Genomic DNA, 22,067 nt, shown 5'->3' with positions numbered 1-22,067 from the left:
ATCGGTTTGGTCAAGCTGGGGATGGAACATCCTACCGGATGGCAAACATTCACCCACTAACTCGGATATTCCAACCGAGAGATCTTTAACTTTTTGACCGCCCCTTTAAGTGCAATTGCTTAACTCTCTGTTGCACTCGGTTTACCGGGTATATTTGACAGATAGTTTTTTAAATTCTTTTTCATGAGTCCAGTTGCTCCTGTAATAACTGGAATGATAGAGATCTTCCTAAGATTCCAGTTTCTTTTTATGTCATATGTAAGACCGTAGTATTTCGTTATCTTTTCCCTTTCATTTCTGTTTAACCCAGCATCATTGGGGGTACTAGCTTCCAAGATTGCTTCTTTCTCCTTGTCACTGTCAGATTTTATGGCTTCGTTTTCTAGGTATGTCGCTGTAGGAATTGGACAGTCTGTATTTGAATGGAGTTCACTGTGTTTATAAAAATCTAAAAGTCTTAGAAAAAGACCTAAACAGAACCTAAGCTGGAATTTGAATCCAAATTCTGTTTTGTATTTGCACAGCATCAGTGCATTGTTAACCCAACGTCTTATTTGCTTGAAACGCTAATAGATTTCCTCTTCTCTATCATATCTCTAGTTTGGTGTCTTGTGTCCAGTAATCTGTTGCATTCAAAAACGGAAATTAGACGGCGTCAATAATTTGATGAAAAAGAATATTTGACATACTTCTCTTCTGAGGACCAAAAAAAAAAAAAAAATTTCAGTTTTTATTTAAATTTTGCTGTTTTTTAATGCCATATTTTGTGTATAGATTTTCAAATTTGATTTGCCCCTCAACTCTCTGATTAAAAATCTCCCAAAGTGTCACTATTAAGAAAAGTGAACCACCTTTTTTATCTTTTTCAAGATATAAAACGTATTAAGTAAATTATCTATAATTTTGAGGAATTCTTGATAACTTGAAGGGTCGTTTTATTTATTTCAAGTGGGCAAATGAATCTAAGCAAAACAGGTGGGCCAATTGGCATGAATTCGTTTCTAATGGGAGGTCTACTAAAGGCAAATAAGGTGGGTTTCCTATTTGACCTACATTTCCTATTTCACCTGTAACTAGTAATGGATTCAGTTAAAGATTATGTAAAAGTGTCTTATATTTGAATTATTTGAATTTCATTTTAAATATATATGAAATATAGTTTTGTTATATACAAAGAACTAGGTACGTTAATTCTACGATATCCAAGTAAAAAATGTTTTTGTGCATATGGGTCAATGCAGAACATCCGGAAAAAATAAGTATAAAATGGGTATTCCAGACCAATCAAAATCCTTCCCACTAAAATATAAAACCGTTTTGTATTAACTCAAGGCTATAAAATGTGGCCATTGTGACCTAGAGGACCAAATGAAGAAATACCTTTAAAAAGTTGATTTTTAAAGGTAAAGTATTTTTTATTTATTTTATATAAAATTTTATTTTTATTCTGACACAGTATGAACGAATATCACAGTTAAAATTGTTGCCGGCAAGAAATTTTTATATTAAAACCTTCGTATTTCCATGTTTTATTTAATACTTTAAAGTGGCCGCCATTTTTCTTACGCAGGACCTTGACACATGCTCCAAGCAATACAAAACACCCCCTTCTCCATGTTAAATATGGGGACTAATGAAAACAATAGGAAATATTGATAATGAAGGTCTTAATATAAGAACTATTTACCCAGGACAAATTGGCAATCTCCAAAAATACCGTTAGGGCTTACAACATGGCCGCCAGAAGAGTCACGTGATCCGGTTGATCCAAAACATGAATCGCCGTGCGTAGACATTTTGTAAACATTGTTTTGTAAACATTGTTTTTAAAAAATAAAAAATAATACTTCTATTATGTTTTAAACGACTGTAATAGTTTATTTTGGAAGTATATTTCATAAAGAAAATTGACAACCCACTTTAAAAACAGAAATTACGAGTTTTATATATTTTATTCGCAGTTTTTTGTTGGGGGTGTCAAAAATTCCGCCTAAAATTCTGATACACCTAGTCGACCACTTGTTTGTTCTGAAAAACAACCTAAGATTGTTTCTCAAAGTTTGCTTCTCAAAGTTTGCCTATTTTTATAACAACATTATATCAACAAAAAATTAAATACAAACAAATTGTGATTGTTTGTCAAAGTTTGCCTTCAAGGCTGCGTTTTCCATTTGCACGATTCATGTTTTGGATCAACCGGATCACGTGACTCTTCTAGCGGCCATATTGTAAGCCCTAACGGTATTTTTGGAGATTACCGACAAATTTAACTGTGACATTCGTTCATACCAGACCTGAATACCCCTAGAAATCAACTTTTTTATGGCGAGTCTCCATTTGGTCCTCTGGGTCATATTGACTGGAATAAGGTAGATAACACTATAACATCAATAGATTTACATCGATGACTATGCTTTTCTGGATTGAGGATCATTTGGAGAATTTCTGACGATTGAAGATATATTGGAGAAAACCTAATTAAAAAAAAGAACCTGTGATTGAGCTAAGCTTACGGCAAGATGTGTCTGAGCGATTGGACATGGTTTTAGCACCGTTCTGGACGCTTTTTCTTATATACTTTAAAGACGTAGACTGAATGTAATTAATGAGAAATCGTTAACAGAAAGTACAGAAGTAATGGCTGCTTCCTTACTTTGCTTTTCTTCTCGCATCTACTGATTATAACGATATTATTCATGATCAGAAAGAGTCCATATGTTGGTAAAATAGAATAGATGAACACATATTCAAAGCAATGGTGGAAACCTTAGAGAAAGATCTCCAGTCTGTAGTGGAATAGAAACATATATAGTAACATTCAATTCTGTGAAGCCTAAGTTTCTCTCCTTCAATAATTACAAGAAACCTTCTCAACCACCAATAGCTATGGTTAATGATACATTACCTGAAAGTACTTCGTTCAAACTCCTCGGCTTAACGTTCACAGGGAACATGAGTTGGAACAAATACATGGCTGCGCGAGGAAGGTGAGCTCTCTCTCTACCGTGCTAGAAAGTTCCTTACACCTGAAAGTATCCTGTACCTCTACAAAGACCACCGTTCGTCCATGTATGGAGTATTGTTGCCACATTTGGGCCGATGCATCTGTTACTAGTCTCAAAAGAGTCACAAACCTAATAGGTTCTGACCTGTCAGCTAGGCTTCAGCCTCTTTCCCATTAATAAAATTCCGCACCTCTCTGCCTGTTTTACAAATATTTTAATGGTAGATGCTCTGAAGAACTACAAGCCTTTGTACCCTTTCAACATAAATACCTTTGACAAACCCAATAAGCAGCAAAATCCCACCCCTACACAAAGATCTTCAAATGCCAGAAAGTCTCCTACTCTAATAGTTTCTCCCCAAAACTGCTAGACTTTGGAATTCCCTTCCGGATTCCTGCTTCCCTAACTGTATTGATATGCAAACGTTCAAGTGTAAACAGACATCTTGCTGCTCAACACCCTACATAGTATCCCTGCAATTTATGTCCCAGATAGTAGCCCCCTACATCAAAATAGTGCTGTGCCTTGTTTGGGGTGAAAAGCAATTAAAAAAATAAACAAAAAAGTAACATGCATATATCCTCATCGAAGACCTCTTGTTCCTGTGAGTGGATGTTGCTGCGATCCAGGAGATGCATTTCGTTTCACTTAGGGATTGTCAGGTGCTGACCAGAGACTACAATAGTTTTTCAGCATATGGGAGTCCTTGGGGGGAAAGGTGTCTCCTTCCTTGTTAAATGCACCCTGTCCGCAGTAGTCAACATTGTCCATAGGGATGAGACGGGCAGGCTGGTCATGGCCGGTGTTGCCGTCAAACAGTGCCTGTTTCTGGTCATTGCGGTTCATATGCCTAGCACAGTGAGAGAGTCTCCTTTTTTCTTTTTTTTTTTGTTGTGTGTTCAAAGCGTGTATTTTAAATAGGGGATTGGAATGCCATTTTTGACCCCAGGATAGACACGGCAGGAGGAGAAGCTAGAGAGGTGGAAAGTTGCAAAACCAGTCTGCCTGATCTGATGAAGAGGGACAGGCATGTTGGGGAAGAACTAGACACCTCAGGTCTATAAATCTGCTAAGCACAGATTAAAAGATTTTGATCAAATTGGCTGCAGGTTATTATTGTCGAGTTGATCGACCATGAGCATAACTATGCTGTGAAGGCAAGATCGATTCAGAACAACTTGCACCTGATTTGTATGATCCTAGAGGGATGGATAGAAGATGATGTGGAATTTGTGCTAATCAACTTGGGTCAGTCTAAAGCTTTTGACAGGGTCGACCATCGCTTCCTGGCATTTGTTTTAGAGACTGCTGGTTTTAAACAAAACTTCCACAAATGAATCTCTGTACTGTATCACATGCCGATGGCAATGGTATAGGTCAACTGAAAATGCTCAAAATCTTTTGTTATCTCCCGGTTGGTGCATCAGAGATGTCTACTGTCCGAGCTGTTACTTTGCAAGCTAAGGCATGGGAAGGCAAGTTCAGTCCTACACGAGATCCCTCAGCCCGGTGAAACTTCAGCCAGAGTCTCTGCATTCACCAAAGACATTACTATCTTTGTATTGTGCTTCTGAGATATTGAGCTAGTGACAGAGATGCTCACTTGTTACAGGCCAAAATCAACTGCAGCAAGTTGGTCTGTGGTTGAGTACCTAAAGTAGGATCATTACCTTTCCAGCGCCTTTCAGCTCGATGGATGACCCGGTTTGAATCAGTGCAGTTTGGAATGGGTCTCCAGCTCAATAAAAATTGGTCAGAGGTACAGCCAAAGGTTAAAGCATCAATCAATTCCTTGCTTTGGAGGAAACTTGCCTTAAAGGGTAGAGCGGAGGCGTGCTGCACTTATGTCTTTCCTCACCTGACTGGCTGTACTTCCTCTGCCTGCAAAATGTCTAAAGGCCTTCCAGTGTTTACTGTCCTAACTCTTTTGGGACAGGAAGTGGCATTAGGTTTGCAGACAGGTTTGTATTTAACATCCATGTGAGGGAGGATTGGGAATACCCAATTTGGCATATCATGGAGACGTGGAGAGGCTGACTTTTCTGAGTCGAACATTGACGGAGGAATATGCATGGAATCCTGTGGTTGATAGTGCCTTTCCACACCTTATTCTCAATTATTTGGTCAAGAGTCGTAGGTCAAAGGGCAATACACAGTTGCTCAGAGTGTCGAGCCACACTCAAGAAGATTCTAAGGTCTAATGACATTTCTCTGACTTCTAGGAAGAAATTCCATATTGAATTAGTGAAGGGGCTGCTGCCACCGACCCACTTGTTGAGCAGTTAGGGTTGTCGGTAGAGATTTGCTCATAGTGGTTACTTCTTAATGTTGTACTACATGATTCTGGATTAATGGATTCATGTGGGTGTCCCCATTGCGGAACTCCAGCTGAAAAAAATGCCGAAACATGCTTCTTTTGAACGCAGTGAACTCTGGCAGTCAATGAGGTAACAGCTCATATCAATCCCAAGCATCCTCACCTACTGAATGTATTCTTCATCATCCATAACATCAGGTTGCCATGGGACAGGCAGAAATGGATGGTGCTTCTCATAATCCTGGTTGTAGTGAGAATGGTGTGTGTGCGTGTGTATATATATATATATATATATATATATATATATATTTTAATTTATTTATACAAACATTTATGGCTACATATTGGGGAGATTACGTCTTCAGGCCAAGAATTTCCCTCGGAAACTGCAGTTTTCGAGGGAAATTCTTGGCTTGAAGATGTAATCTTCCCAATAACGGGTGATTACAGAGACATGTATGCACATATGTAGCCATAAATATTTGTATAAATAAATTAAATATACCTGCTCTGTTAACTCTTTTTTTGGTAGACACGTTGTTTCAATGGATGTACTTCTAGGAAACTAAACTCTACTGCCATAATATATATATATATATGTTTTATTTTTTTATTACCGTTTTATGTGTTTGGTTACATATGTTTCGGATGTTGAACCATGTTTATGATCCAACAGCCTCGTTAGACCTTACAGAAATGGTTGTTATGGAATAAATGTTTTAGAAGAAATACGAGAAAAAAGGGTGGGGGGTAGGAGATAATAAGAGGGAGGGGACGGGTATCGACAATATTTCAGTTTTGAAGGTTAAAATGCATTAGATTGTATTGTGTGTGTGTGGGGGTAGCAGATTAAGTAGGCATGGGTGGAGATATGGGGAGGTGGAGAGAGGATGGTAAAGAAAAAAGAGAGGGGGATAAGGTGAGGAGGGATGAGGAGTTTCAATTTTTAGGTTTTAAATTTTGACTGCTTTTTGCTTGTTCAGCCATGTATATGAAGTAGATGGGAGAGAGAGGGATAGATAGAGAGAAAGAGAGAGAAATGGTTTTTGTAGGTGTCATGTGGTTGACAAGTATATCCGAAATAACGGTAATAAAACACATATTTGCTCTGCAATAGTATTGAGCACTTTCTTGAGGTTTCTACTAATTACCAGTTTTACCAAATAAATATATATATATATATGGTGCTAATGCAGAGAGTGATCCGTGCTATTTTTAAAATCATATTTTCACGCACGTTTCCATTTCAAGTTTTATGATATGTTTTTTTATTCAATTGTAAGGTTAAAGTACAGAATAGGTACAAAACACCCTCCCCTCCCCATGTTAAGAATGGCTTTTTAAATAATGTTATTATTTCAGCATGGATCACTCTCTGCATGAGTACCATATATATATATATATATATATATATATATATATAACACAAGAATATTTTAAAATATAGATATTAATATATTTTTAAACCTGTATGCACGTGTTTTGAACTTAAGTTATCATCAGTGTAGGTAGTGATAATTACTGTCAGCCGAGGGATTCAAACCCAGTTACAAAGTCATCCTTGACTTTGTAGGCGGGCATTGTACCTTCAGGTTAGAAGGAATTAACACAATGAGTAAGAGAATTAAGTTCTCTTCATACCGATCAGGCGGATATAAACAGTAAACAGTCAGTAATCAACGATAGATGTTGGAATATTGCATTGTGCTAAGATTGATCACTTGTCATTTAAAAAAACAATTGCCTAGTGAAAAGTATAATCTGCTGAAAAATTTATAATTTATAATAGAATAAATTGTAGTCTATATTGTACTGTAGACAACCTACTGCCCCGGCGACAAGATCAAAGTGTAGTATCTGTTCCGACAGATACTGCAAGCAAAGACCAGATGTGGGGTTGCCCCCACATACCTGACCTTTAACCAGCTCCCATTTCCCACCACTCGGGAGCTGGTCCCCTTTTCCCCTTCCCCCTCCCTTCACTCCTCACATTAAAAATTGGCCTTGTGCCTAATTTGCTCGGTGGGGGAGCAAATAAATACCTACTGCTGGTTTTATATAATTATTTATATATAATTAAATTAATAATTTTTTTATATAATTAATGAATCAAAGTTTAAAAAGTAAGTCAAGTATCACGGTTCAGTTGTGCTCTAAACTGAAACATTCAGTTTGAATGTGCCTCTATTTTATCAAAGAACCTGCAGTTGATTTTATATGCTGGGCCCTTCTGCTTGTGGTGTGATAAAACTTCTCAAATACACTTGTGATGTTAGGCTGTATGAAAGGTTTAACTTTAGTCAAAATCGAACTGTTCCTTCTTTAATGGGATTTTTCAGTTATTGTTTTTCGATATTTATAAAGCTATTTAAGAACAGTCCCAGACACAAAGTACATTCGTGTGAAATTTCATAAAAATCATCTCGGCTGTTTTGGAGTTCATAAGAAACTTTGGTGCTTATGCACATGTTACCACGCTATATTTTAAAATAATATTTAAAGTTAAATTCAAATTTTACGATATCCATTTTTATGAAATTATTAGAGGAAAGTACAGAATAATTGCAAACCACCCTACCCATGTTAAGAATGGTTTTCTAAATATTATTTCAGCATGGCAACATAACTGCATAAGTACCGGAACTTTCTCTCTCTTACTCTCTCTCTCACACACGCGCTCTCTCTCTCTCTCACACGCGCTCGCTCTCTCTCACACGCGCTCGCTCTCTCTCACACGTGCTCGCTCTCTCACTCTCTCACACAGTAGATTTGGATGACTCTTACTGAAAGGTTTGCTATAATAGAATTTCCAGATCAGAAACATGTTAACTCATAGAAACGAGTTATCTATAAATTGTAGGAATGAAAGTAAAATGATTTAAAAAAAAAAAAAAAAGAAAACGAACTTTACGTGTTCATTATAGCAGATAATTATATTTTAACTTTTCACGAACATAAGCTTCAATATTTGTATGTTTTATGTGTCTATATTTGTATATGTACTTTTGAAATGGGAATGACCCTATTTGATAAACTTTATAATGAATGACATCTTCATCAATTTTTTTTTTTTTTTTTAATTAAAAATTTTTTTTTAATTGACTCCGTCACTACATTGATGACTGAAGCCTGATGTGTGATCTACACTGCTTTGCACAGATAGAGCACAGGAAGACAAGATTTGGGTTTTGATGGTGAGTGGCCGCCGCTCCTCGGTGTCTCAGTGTGCGACGCTCCATAGTTGTTCGCTCATGCTCGTTGTTGAAGAGGGCCATCTCGCTATCACATGTAGAGTGGCAAATCCCTCTGTCCACTGCCAAAGTCTCCAAAAGATTATAATAGTCATAAAGCCATTAGTTTTACAATTTTATTTTTATATCTCTTAATGGCGTATCTTCCTTTTTGTGAAGTCTATGTGCACATGTTTTTATTTTGTGTGTATTTTTTTGTGTGCTTTAATGCGCTTTTGCACGTGAATCTGCATGCATTTCATTCGATATGTACCGGTGTGTATCGTTTTTTTTTTTAGTGTCTGTATATAAGGTTAGATGTTGTTCGTTTTATGGTATCAATACCACAAACACATCAAACATACCAACATGCATATCCATTGACAGTACAAAAAGCATAAATAGACACCCACACATATATCAAACAAAATGCACACATATTACATGCAAAAATACACATTTACACAAAATAAAAAACCCTACTAAGAGAGACCAAAATAAGATTGCGAAACTAATAATTTATGACCATTCCCTGTAAACTCTACTGAATCTGAATCTTGTTTAAAAATGAGGTCTGCTACATATTAACGACAATTAAGAATCTCAATATAAGAAAACAATCTTTTTTAAAATTTTAGAAAATCTATTTAAAAATATATTTCAGAGATATTAAACCATGCAAACTGCCTAAAGAGATTAAAAACACATTTAGCTGAACACAGTGAAAATTAAAAAAAAACAAAAAAACATTGTGGCTTTATTTTTCATATAAATATATATATATATATATATATATATATATATAGAGAGAGAGAGAGAGAGACGAATATTGGCTGAAGAGAGCTTGATAAGGATACCTTAAACGGGCCTTATTATCGGGCTTGAAACCGACGGGACTAATGATATGTCTCAACTAACAACATTCTGTACACAAAATATAAATACGCTCTTACAATTTGGATTTTCCTTTTAATTGAGCACTCTGCTGGAATTCTTTTTCCAAAAAAAACTAATCATATATATATATATATGGAGAGAGAGAGAGAGAGAGAGTGAAGAAGGAAGTTGAAATAAATTCATAACATTATTTTAGTTCCAAGAATTCAAGGTCAACAATGATTCGGCATACGATTGTTTCTAAAGTGATTTATAATGAAACAATCACTTTTTGGACAGTGATAAGATCTGTGAACAGGCAGAAATTGAGGGAGTCAAGAAGAAAAAAAATTTTTTCAATTGAGATCTGCCAATAAATATCCTAGGAGAAAACTCCTCACTAGAATATTTTCAATCGTCAAAATTGGGCCCTTAAATACTGTAAATTAAAATAATCATGGATAAATCTTGATTGACCTGATGGATAGACTAAAGAAAAGACTTCATTTAAAGCAGCTGTGATTAGTTTTAAAGTGGCAGTGTGATATAGGCTTTATTATTGGATCATCCAAAATCAATTAAACTGAATAGTGCTAACTATTGCGATTTCGTGGAAATGTTTTTTTGAATGGTACAAGTGTCAGATTCACACTTTTAAAGTAAAGTATATTTATGTATGGCAATTCTCTTTGCATATCTAAGATAGGGGTGGGTAAACTTTTCATTGTAAGAGACACGGTAATGTCACTAAATAAGGGGTTTGCGGGTGATATGAGAAAAATAAGGCATTAAAAATGTTTAAACATTATTACATGAGGAGTCATTTCGTGTAAAAAGTTTAGTTTATCCATCGAAACTCGAGAAATGCACGGTTAAAATGTGTGAACATTTTAACCGTGTAAGAATCAAGATGGCTGACATTTGCAATTTCGTAAGCATGAAGCAGCCTTGACTTTGCGATCAAAAACTCAGATAGTGAAACGGAACGAAATGAGGCAAAGCTGACTAGTCAGAACATGTCCTTTAAAGAAAAAAGTGTAAAAAATTTGTGTTAGTCAATATACAGATAAAGTACGAGGTAAAACTCGGTTGTAAGTGGCATTCTTCTGGAGGCTGAAGGTTCAGACCTCAGTGAGGACGATACTCAGAATGCAATTGCAAATTACTCGAGACTTCCACCCGATCATGACTGATGGAATGAAAGCAAGCTACCACCATGGATTAAATAAAGAGCTTTGTTCAATTTTCCAAGTTTTAAATGTTATTTTTAATTTAGATGTGACAGACAAAAGGAAATGCTATTTCAAATTTAAGCGTGATGGATAGAACCTAGTAAGACGTATTTAAATAAGACTGACCGACCGCTCTGTGTGATCAAATCTAAAAATGTTGTGTTAAATTTAAACGTGACAGACCAAAGAAATAGTTATTTAAAACTTAAGCGTGATATTACGTTTCTGATGAGGATTGGTAATTTGGATTATTCGGACGACTGTTCTTATCTTGAATATTCTTACGTTTTGGTCCATGTACGCACCGACTTTCTTCGGTTGTATCTTGTCGAACTCGGGTATATTTCTGTCGAAAATCTGTGTAGTATTTCGAATGAAACCCTTTATTTGATTTCCAGACGTAGCATGCTCTCGTTCTGTCAACCATAACCAGGTAAAAGTATTTTGTAATTCGCAATTATATCCTTAGTATCGCCTGCACTGAGGATTGAACTTTCAACCTCCAGAAGAGTGTCACTTAAAACTGTTTTATCCAGTACTTTATCCATTAAGCCACAAGTCCTTATGGTACTTGAAGGTTCAATTCTCGGTGCAGGCAATACTCAGAATGCAATTGTAAATTACTTAAGAGTTCAACCCAATCATGAATGATGGAATGAAAGTAAGCTACCCCCATGGATTAAATAAAGAGCTCTGTTCAATTTTCCAAGTTTGAAATGTTATTTTTAATTTAGGCGTGACAGACAAAAGAAAACGCTATTTCACATTTAAGCATGATGAATAGAGCCTAGTGGGGCCCCCTTCGGTCTTTAACAGACTATGGATACCCACGAAGGGGTGCTTGCGCATGAAATTTTTGTAGGAGGTGATGTGCAATCTCCAACCACACATTTCCTGAGTCAACATTGTTAAATACCAGTGGCAAGTGAAGTGTGTGTACAAGACGACTGGAAACAAATGCCGAGATAAGCAGAGAGCACATACAGCACCTAGAATTCCCAAATGGTCACCCATCTGATACTAACCAGGCTCAACGTTGCTCAACTTTGGTGACCTGACGAGAACCGGTGTGTCAAAGCGATTATGCCGTATATATATAGCCTAGTAAGACGTATTTAAAAAAAGACTGACAGAAAGCTTTGCGTGACTAAATCTAAAAATGTTTTACATTTAAACGGGACAGACCAAAGAAAGTGTTATTTAAAACGGGTCATGACTGATTAAATGAAAGCATGCACGGATTAAATTAAGTTTCTTTCAAAATTGCTAAATTATGGGTGTTGATCAATTGATCTTTTTTTTACTTTATTATTGAAGTAAAAAGTGATTTTATAGATTTGTATGACTTCACTCTGCCGTTTTTATAATAGATCTAATAACTTTAATAAAAAATATGCTGAAATTACATAAAAATTAGACTCGGGCTTTATTCTAACATCTACATTGATTCGTTTAAAATTTTACAAATTTTTAAAAGTAAATTCGTGTTATTGGGAGTTTATTTACATACTAAATCCAGTCCGCGTCCTTTTAGAGCAAAAGCCCTTGACAAACCTAACGAGACGAACACACAAACTTCTGTTTATCCAACCAAGTATACACACTGCTCACTGAACTCTCGTACACAATTCATCTATACACTCTCTCATTAACAAAACAGGCGTGCTAATATATGCACACATATCTTCATGCATACCCCATTATCACATTTAAATACACAGGGCGCCAGCCGAAACAAACTTGTGTATTCAGTTTCTTCTTACAGACAAAACAACTTTTTTTTCTTTTCTTTTTTTCTTCGTTTTTTTTTTTTTTTGATAATCTATCTTCAACAAGATGTTTCAATAATTCTTATTATTCTAGAATATGCTGGGATATTGTCGTGATAAAAAAGAAACTTATTGATTTTTTTTTTCAGTTTCTTTTGAAGAGTTTTTGTAATATATGTTTAGAGAAACTCAGAATTAAACCATTAGAATCTTTCAAAATAGTAGCGATTACTTAAACTGACCCGTTGAATGTGAATTTTAGTGATTCAACGGAAACCATCTGAAGTCATATTTTATATTTTGTTTTCTAGATCATTGTTGACTCATTAAGAGTCAATCCCATACAGCGATCATAAACGCCTCCGAATCCTATACCATTCACTAATTCTCACCAGTTTCTGCTCTGTTGCTTACAGTCCACCCAAGAATTCAAATCGCCCACAGGATGACATTTTTTTCTTTTAAGTGTGTATGAGTGTGTCTTCCCAATTGGGGGGGGGGTAGATTCACCCATTAAAAGCACTACTCCCAGGTCCACTCTATCAAATAGAATATATATCGTTTGCAAGTTCATTTATTTACAGAACAAATTAAAACAAGTGAAGCATGCATGGTACCCCGTGAGTGCACAGTGAACGAGGCATAAAAATACGACTAACTCCAGCATTTATACCCCCCCCCCGCACACATATTTAGCCCCAAAAGTATCCAGGCGACGTCCATTCCTAATTAAAGTGAACAAACAGTTTTATTCCTTAACATATGTAAGTTTGAGTTTTGCACCATGCAAAAAAAAAAAAAGAAATGACTAAGTTCATCATTTACCTCCCCCCCATTTAATACACAGAAAATTTTGGACAAATATGGTAAAATAGTCCCAAAAATGGTGTGTTTTTATTAGACCTAAAAGAGCCCCTGGGGCACAGCCAAGAGTTATTGCAAAGTATAAACAAACAAGATTATATAAAAATCAGTTAGTTACAACTTTTCAGAAAGTTTTATAAAAATCCAAGGCATCAATTTTTTTTTTTTAATAAGCACAAAAGTGTCAATTTTAGCCATTTTAACCCGAAAGGCACCCCTAAGGGAGCAACCAGAGTTTTCCCAGAAAATCTGTTCTGTTACATTTTTACTCGTATCATGTTTAATGTTTGTGCAAAATTTCAAAAAATTCCAAGGCGTAGTTATTGAGAAAAGTGTTGACAGACAAACGGACAAGGGTGAATTTACAGGTCTGGCCTCCTTTTGTCGGGAGGACCAACAAACCAAACGCCATGAATAAATATTTGAAAACATAACTTAAAACAAAGTCTTTTATAGAAATGACAATATTAAGGATTATATAACTTGAAAAACTGTGGTATGGCCGAGATTTTTTTTATAAAAATACTTTTGTAAAATAAGAAAAAAAAAAATCCCAACAAAAATAAAATGATCACCAAAATTAAACCTTGAATTTAATATCCCGTAAAACAAAATTATTTAGCTTAATTTGGAGATTTTGCTAGCTTTTAATGTTTTCACTTTCTTTTGGAGGGGAGGGCACAAAAATGTATTTACAAAATTCAACATTTTAAAACAGCTTGATAGAAATTTTCAAGATAATACAGCCAAGATTAAATTGAAATATTTTTACGTTCTTAATTTTATCAACTAGCAAGAATACTCGATGTTGCCCGGGATTGAATGATGATCAATGAATGTTTCATACTCCCATATTTTTATTCTCAAAATCGGTGAAATCGCCCATTTTTCAATCAAATCGATTAATTGCCTACTCTAGCTGGGGACTCATCATGGTGCACCGGGAGGAAGCTTCACACGTCTCTTTGCAGTGACTTCATCTACAATAAATTGTAGTCTACATTCCACTGTTGAGAACCTACTGTTGATTTTATAAAATTTTTATATAAAATGGCTTAAAGTAAAGTTTAAAATGCGAAAGTCAAGTATCATGGTTCAATTGTATTCTAAACAAAAACGTTTGCAAACGCACCCGTCATATCAAAGAATCCTCTGTTGATTTTATATGCCTGGCTTTACTGCTTGTGTGGTGATAATGGTTTAAATTTAAGTTTAAAATGCAACAGTCAAGCATCATGCTTCAATTGCGCTTTAAACAGAAACATTCGTTTTGAACCCGCCCCTGTCATATCAAAGAACCTACTGTTGATTTTATATGTTGGGGCTTTCGACTTGTGTGGTAATAAAACTTCTCAAATGCACTTGTGATGTTAGGCTGTGTAAATAGTTAACCTTGGTCGAAATCACCTGTTCCTTCTTTCATCGGATTATTTCGATTATCGATACTTATCAAAGACAATCCGATACAAAACCTATCGAAGAACACTGCCAGGCAAATAAAGTGCCTTCGTGTAAAATTCATTAAAAATCTGCCCGGTCGTTTTCGAGTTCATAGGGAACGAACTCGGTCACACACTAAGTTCTTTTTATATAATAGTAGAGACCTTATCAACTTTATTTTTTTATGACGGTTTAAAAAAAAAAAAAAAAAAAAAGAGGAACATTTTGGCCATACCTAGTTATATCATACTTGTACTTTTACGTTCACACTACAAAAACATTGTTATCACTAGGGCTAAAAAAACGAAGAGCATATTCTTTTCATTATTTTGACTCTCGGGTATATATTAGTTAATATCTTATATGTTTTTAAATAGTGATGTCGTTCTCAATTGATTAATTGTGTCTGTGTTGGATATATACTCGAGAGTCAAAAGAATGAGAAGAATATTCTCTTGTCATAGTTATCATATATTTGAAAACTTTCGTCACTGAGTTTTTGTACAAAATTTTGGATAAAGTTGTTTTTCATTGTATTTTATTCTGAAATAAAATCTCGCTTTCCTTTCGCATTTTTCTGATGATCATGTTTTTCCTTTTTTTGACAATTTATCAACTCTTCCTTTGTACTTCATGTTTTCATTTCTGTGTGAAAATCTTCAAAAATTTATTTTGTGCATAATGTTTTAATAAAATTTTAAAAATAAAAATATTTTTGTAAGATAAAAAAAAAAAAACCGAAAATCGCCAACGTTTTAAAGTCCTGGATATGACTTTAAACTCTATCCGATGATAAGGGCCCCAGCTTGTGGGCTTTGGGGAGTGTGGAGCCACCCTTTAATTGCCATTGCTCCTAGGTTCACTCTGACCCAGAGTGGTAGTACCTGTTAGGGTCCCAACTATGGATTAAATAGAAAATGACTTGAAAAAAAAAAAAAAATATATATTCTATTAAGAAATTTTTCTTCTAAATCACTGGATTTGGCATTAAATAACCTGAAAAGGGTTGATATGCCGTCAAACAACCAACGTTTTAAAACTTTGAATTAAAGTTACACTTTTAATACTAAATCACACCAATATTAACGTAGATTTGGGAAACCCAGGAGAATCTTGCAAATTTTCAACAATTAAATTCAAACATTGGCTTAATAATAGAAATATATCATTCCTAAGGAAATTTACTCTAAGCTTTACACAGTATTTCCCTTTTTATAAAATTGATTGTTGGGCGTTTTATTGATACAGTACAAGTTTGAATTGTAGCTACTTAACCACGTGATAGTCCCCCCCCCCAATATGACTATTAAAAATTTTAGAATACCGCTTAGGCTAACTTGAAATTTCCTCAAGGTTCTGTTGAATTTATTAATTTGTCGGTTTTATAACGAAATGGACCAGAATTTGATGCAAATTCTTCTCTTTTCCAAGAAGGAAACTAGAGAAATGTTAAAATCTGAGGTTCCATTAAACAAACAAAAATAAAATAACAGGAAAGTCATATTTCATTGAAAATACAATACGTTTGTCATAATAAAACGTACACGTTGATTTACATAAGTATAACAATGGCTTCATAAATGAACAGTAATATCCTCGTTTTCTTAAGTTCATTCTCTTCAAACTCAAATTGGTCATTAAATGTTTTTTTAAAAACATATTCTAACGAAGAATTGGAATACCACAGAAAACCTAAACAAATTTTATAAAACTCATCCAATTTACAGAATCGTAAAATTGCTAACATGCCGTGAAACAAAACAACCAAAATTGCTAACAAATATTGAATTAAAGGATAAATTCAAAATTGTTTCTCATGTCCAAATTTCATAGAAAACGATTTTTTTTCTGTGTTATTGTAAAGAAGGGGGGGGGGATTGTCGGTGAATTTTATGAACTTTAAATCGATCGATGCTTCCGTTCAGTCTCGAAAGACAAAGGATGCCCCCTGTAATGGCAGCTGCGCATGTAATTGTGAGGCAAGGGTTGCGCAATCTCCAACCACACCTCTCCTGAATCGACACTGTTTGAGTCCAGTGGCAAGGAGAAGTCCATGACGACTGGAAACAATGCTGAGATAAGCAGAGAGCACATACAGCACCTGTAAGTCCCAAATGGTCACCCATTTGGTAATGATCAGGTTCAACGTTGCTTAACTTCAGTAATCTAGTGGGAACCGGTGTGTCAATGTGATTATGCCGTACACAAACTTTAAATACATATGAAATTATTGCAGCATAAGTTCTGCACTATCTGCCAACCTCCAGTCACTGTCTCATCACTGAAATGTTGCAGCCTTGTGCTTGTTTTATAAGTTTTTATAATTCGTACAGAATGTGCTTAGATGAACTTTACTGCACTTCTACTCCCTAAACAAAAATGGACCTGACCAACTGACCAATCCGATTAACTGCTAAATCCCTGTACTCCTATAAATCTGACTCTTATCACAATAGCCCTTTATGCCTAAGTGACAATATGCCTTGTTTGAGATAAATAAGTTAAAAATAAAAAAAAAAACAAGTTTCTTTCTATTAGCTGTCACTCCCTATCGATGCATGCATGCGTAGCATTTAATGTACGCATAGTAAACCAAATGCACATCTACAAGCAATTTGATTGAATTAGATAGGGGTGATAACTCGTGCCAATACTCTTGGTTATATATGGGGCAATGTTTTTACTTCTTTTGACCTGACTTATGCGCATACCACAGAGAGCTTCACCACATGCTTGAAAACAAAATTTTGTCACTTGTCTCTTAATTACTTTAAGCTGCATCAGAAAGCTAGTCTTAGCCCGAATTAAAGTTTAAAGGCACTTGCTAAGTATTATGGTTCTTTCGGGAGTTAAAACCAATGGAAAATATTAATGCTCTCGTACGTTCCTGTCATGTTAAAGAATAGATTCATTGAAGCTATGTACTGGACAAAAACAAACATGGACTTGAGGATGATCCATAATATAGGTTAAATGAATCATTGACACTGATAAAATCTTGATTATATAAATGACACAAAATATGATACAAGTCGAACACTGCACATATGGTTTCACATATAACGTGTTTCTTATCATACTGAAAATATTTTCACTGGACCATCTGTAAAAAGTTGACCATCGAACATAGCAACAAGTCCTGGGAACATATACCAGAAATAACAGTTGGAAATATGTACTACACTATTTGTTTTGACTATGCAATTCCTACAGTTATGTGCTTTCAAAATGGAGGTATTAAGCCTGACATAGCGATATAGGACAAGAATAAGAAGCAGCCTTAGAAGTTAGTGTCTCCAATGATGTTGGGTTATGGCCGAGAGGGAAAAGATAACGAAATACTAAGGTCTTATGTACAACACGAAAAGAAACTGAAAGATCTGTATCATTCCTGTAATTATAGGAGCAATCGGACTCCTGGAAAAGAACTTCCAAAACTACCTGGCAAATATACCCGGTGAACCAAGTGCAAGAGATACAAACAATTGCATTTAAATGGACAGTTAGAATCTTGAAAAAAAAAAAAAGATCTCGGTTGGAATATGAGACAGCGGGTGAATGTCTGGCATCCAGTAGGATGCCTCCTCCCCCAACTAGAACAAAATGACAAATTAAAAAAAATAATAATAAATAAATAAATAAAAAGAAAATTCATCTCAAACGTAAAAAGATCTGTAGAAGTGAAGTAGAACATGAATTTTGAAATATTAAAAAAAAAAAAAATAATAATTTCTGACAAGATAGTCACCATTTTTAGGATTGACTCACTCTTTAGCTAGTCTTCCTCCCCTCTCTCTTTCTCTGTTGGTCATTTTAAAAAGTTTTTAGTTTTGATGTTCTTACCTTATTGCTCTCAATTACGGCTATAATTCCGATGTTTTTTTTTTCTCCCTTTTCAATGGTACACTTTTTTTTTCTTTTTGTCCAAACCAATTACGAAAATATTCCTCGGAATCTGATTTCTTCAACAAATTTCACAAAAATAACAAAAGAAAATCAATATTAACTCCTTTTTTACTCTACACCCAAATATCTCTTAAATTTAGTTTTTATTTCTCTATCGAAACTATTTTTCCATTTGGATGGGCAGCTATTTTCAGATTACCCTCCCCTCCACCCCACCAGTATTCTCCTTCCTCTATCGCTTCTTTAAGACTCACACACTGTTGTTTCTAAATTGTGCGCAAAACCTGTTCAACCTGTTTTCCGCGTGGGGGCGAAAATGAAAAACCGGATTTCTTTTGCCTGTCGTTACATGACTTCTCACACAATTGGAAATTGGAAGGAGCGTTTTTAGATATTTATATCAGTGTCTGGTTCAACCCTTTTATTTTTTATTTTTTTTTATTTCAAATTCAATAATTGTCTGGTTTAACCCTTTTATTTTTTCTTTTTATTTTTTTAATTTCAACCCTTTTATTTATTTATTTACTTTTTTTAATTTCCACCCTTTTATTTATTTATTTTTCTTTTTTATCAATTTCCACTCTTTTATTTATTTATTTATTTATTTTTAATTTCCACCCTTTTATTTATTTTTTAATTTCCACCCTTTTATTTATTTTTTAATTTCCACCCTTTTATTTATTTATTTCTTAATTTCCACACTTTTATTTATTTATTTTCTAATTTCCACACTTTTATTTATTTATTATCTAATTTCCACCCTTTTATTTATTTATTTTTTAATTTCCACCCTTTTATTTATTTATTTTTTAATTTCCACCCTTTTATTTATTTATTTTTTAATTTCCACCCTTTTATTTATTTATTTTAATTTCCACCCTTTTGTTTATTTTTTAATTTCCACCCCTTTATTTATTTTTCTTTTTTATCAATCTCCACTCTTTTATTTATTTATTGATTTTTAATTTCCACGCTATTATTTATTTTTTTAATTTCCACCCTTTTATTTATTTATTTTTTAATTTCCACCCTTTTATTTATTTTTAATTTCCACCCTTTTATTTATTTTTTTTATTTCCACCCTTTTATTTATTTTTTAATTTCCACCCTTTTATTTATTTTTTAATTTCCACCCTTTTATTTATTTTTTAATTTCCACCCTTTTATTTATTTTTTAATTTCCACCCTTTTATTTATTTATTTTTTAATTTCCACCCTTTTATTTATTTATTTATTTATTATCATTTTTTTTAATTTCCACCCTTTTATTTATTTGTTTACTTTTTTTAAATTCCACCCCTTTATTTATTTTTTTAACTTCCACCCCTTTATTTATTTTTTTAATTTCTACCTTTTTATTTTTTTAATTTCCACCCTTTTATTTATTTAAATTTCCACCCTTTTATTTATTTAAATTTCCACCCTTTTATTTATTTATTTTAATTTCCACCCTTTTATTTATTTGTTTTAATTTCCCCCCTTTTATTTATTTATTTTAATTTCCACCCTTTTATTTATTTATTTTAATTTCCACCCTTTTATTTATTTATTTTAATTTCCACCCTTTTATTTATTTATTTTAATTTCCACCCTTTTATTTGTTTATTTATTTTAATTTCCACCCTTTTATTTGTTTATTTATTTCAATTTCCACCCTTTTATTTATTTATTTATTTTTTTTAATTTCCACCCCTTTATTTATTTATTTTTTTTAATTTCCACCCTTTTATTTATTTTTTTAATTTCCACCCTTTTCTTTATTTTTTTAATTTCCACCCCTTTATTTATTTTTTTAATTTCCACCTTTTTATTCATTTTTTTAATTTCCACCTTTTTATTCATTTTTTTAATTTCCACCTTTTTATTCATTTTTTTAATTTCCACCTTTTTATTTATTTTTTTAATTTCCACCTTTTTATTTATTTTTTTAATTTCCACCTTTTTATTTATTTTTTTAATTTCCACCTTTTTATTTATTTTTTAATTTCCACCCTTTTATTTATTTTTTAATTTCCACCCTTTTATTTATTTATTTATTTATTTATTTTTATCAGTTTCCACCCTTTTCTATCTTTATCAATCTCTTACTCGATAGGTTTCACAACATTTGATCTACACACACACACACACCATATAAGACGACTGTCAGATAGAACGAGGTACAAAATTGGAGCAAATTTTAATAAATGTATTATATCTCGGTTGTATAAGACGACTGCTAAATCATGAAACCATGTTTGTTTAGCCTAGACTAGAGATTGCAACACCCGATATCTTATGAAATATTGTTTTTTAAAGATGATTTTTTAACTTTAAGTGTTGTCTTATCTGCTGAAATATACGGTGTGTGTGTGTGTGTGTGTATATATATATATATATATATATATATATATATATATTAGAAATTAAGAGGAGATTATAGATAGATATATAAATACCCGTTCACATACACCTTTCATGATAAAGCCAGAACTCAGAATAAGATAGAATCGAGCAATTGTATCTTTGGGTCTGGCATTGTCTGTTGTCGATGCAATTGCTCGATTCTATCTAATTCTGGGTTCTAGTTTTATCGTGAAAGGTGTATGTGAACGGGTATATATATATATATATATATATATATATATATATATATATATATATATATATTATAATGATGAATCGTAAAAATCGGAACTTTTGGGGATATCAGAATCAGAAAAATGTGTGCTTTTTTCCGATGCCAAAAACGATTCTTTTAATCGTCTTTATTTGATTTTGTTTAAAGTAAAATCTTCAACTGATGATATTGATAACAAAATAATAAATATTTATTTTAAACTACCAGAAAATCTCCCCCTTTGCACTTGAGAAAATATCTGCACATTTAACATGTTATTACAGTAATCTGGAATAAATAATCTATTATTAAATATTTAGAGATTGGAAAAGTATTGGAATCGTCCCACCACTAATATATAATGTGTGTTATATATATAATGAAAAGAAATCAAGACTGTAAATTAAAATTTACAAGGAAATTTATTGTTTGATAAAATACTCCAAAAATAATATTTAAGATATCCTTATTCTGTGGAGTTTCAAAGAATGTTATTCTTCTATTCAGAAGAAAGAAAGAAAGAAATGAACAAATTATTAGTATAACCGAGCTAAGAATTTGCTGGTTATGGCATTAAATGAAACGGCACTTTATGATAGTTTGTGATAAAATGCAAAAAAAATATGTTCATATCGGTTAAAACATGTGAAAAGGGGGAAAAAGAACCGAATATAGGAGGTTCAGAATGCATGAAGATGCACTCAATGGTAAATCAAAGAAGTGAAGAAAAGCGTTAATGCCCACTTGACAATAACTGTACATAAGAATGCGATTTATTCCTGCACTATAACTGGATACCTTCTAAATCCCCCCAAATAAACACTACTAA

General features: G+C 33.5%; 1 protein-coding gene across 1 annotated transcript in view; it reads right to left on the bottom strand.

Annotated features, from left to right (window-relative positions):
• The window catches only part of LOC145293243 (tetraspanin-9-like), a 100,735-nt gene extending 81,870 nt beyond the window's left edge, over positions 1-18,865 (bottom strand). The window contains exon 1 of the mRNA XM_080139813.1: positions 18,577-18,865. The gene's annotated coding sequence lies outside the window, so the exon portion shown is untranslated. The remainder of the gene's footprint in view (positions 1-18,576) is intronic.
• Positions 18,866-22,067: the final 3,202 nt, after the last annotated feature.

The sequence above is a fragment of the Euprymna scolopes genome, chromosome 14 (genome assembly GCF_053919585.1).
Source record: "Euprymna scolopes isolate OS-2025 chromosome 14, ASM5391958v1, whole genome shotgun sequence".
NCBI classification, from domain to species: domain Eukaryota; kingdom Metazoa; phylum Mollusca; class Cephalopoda; order Sepiida; family Sepiolidae; genus Euprymna; species Euprymna scolopes.
Note: the sequence above shows the minus strand (reverse complement) of the source record. Positions and strands in the feature narration are given on the sequence as shown.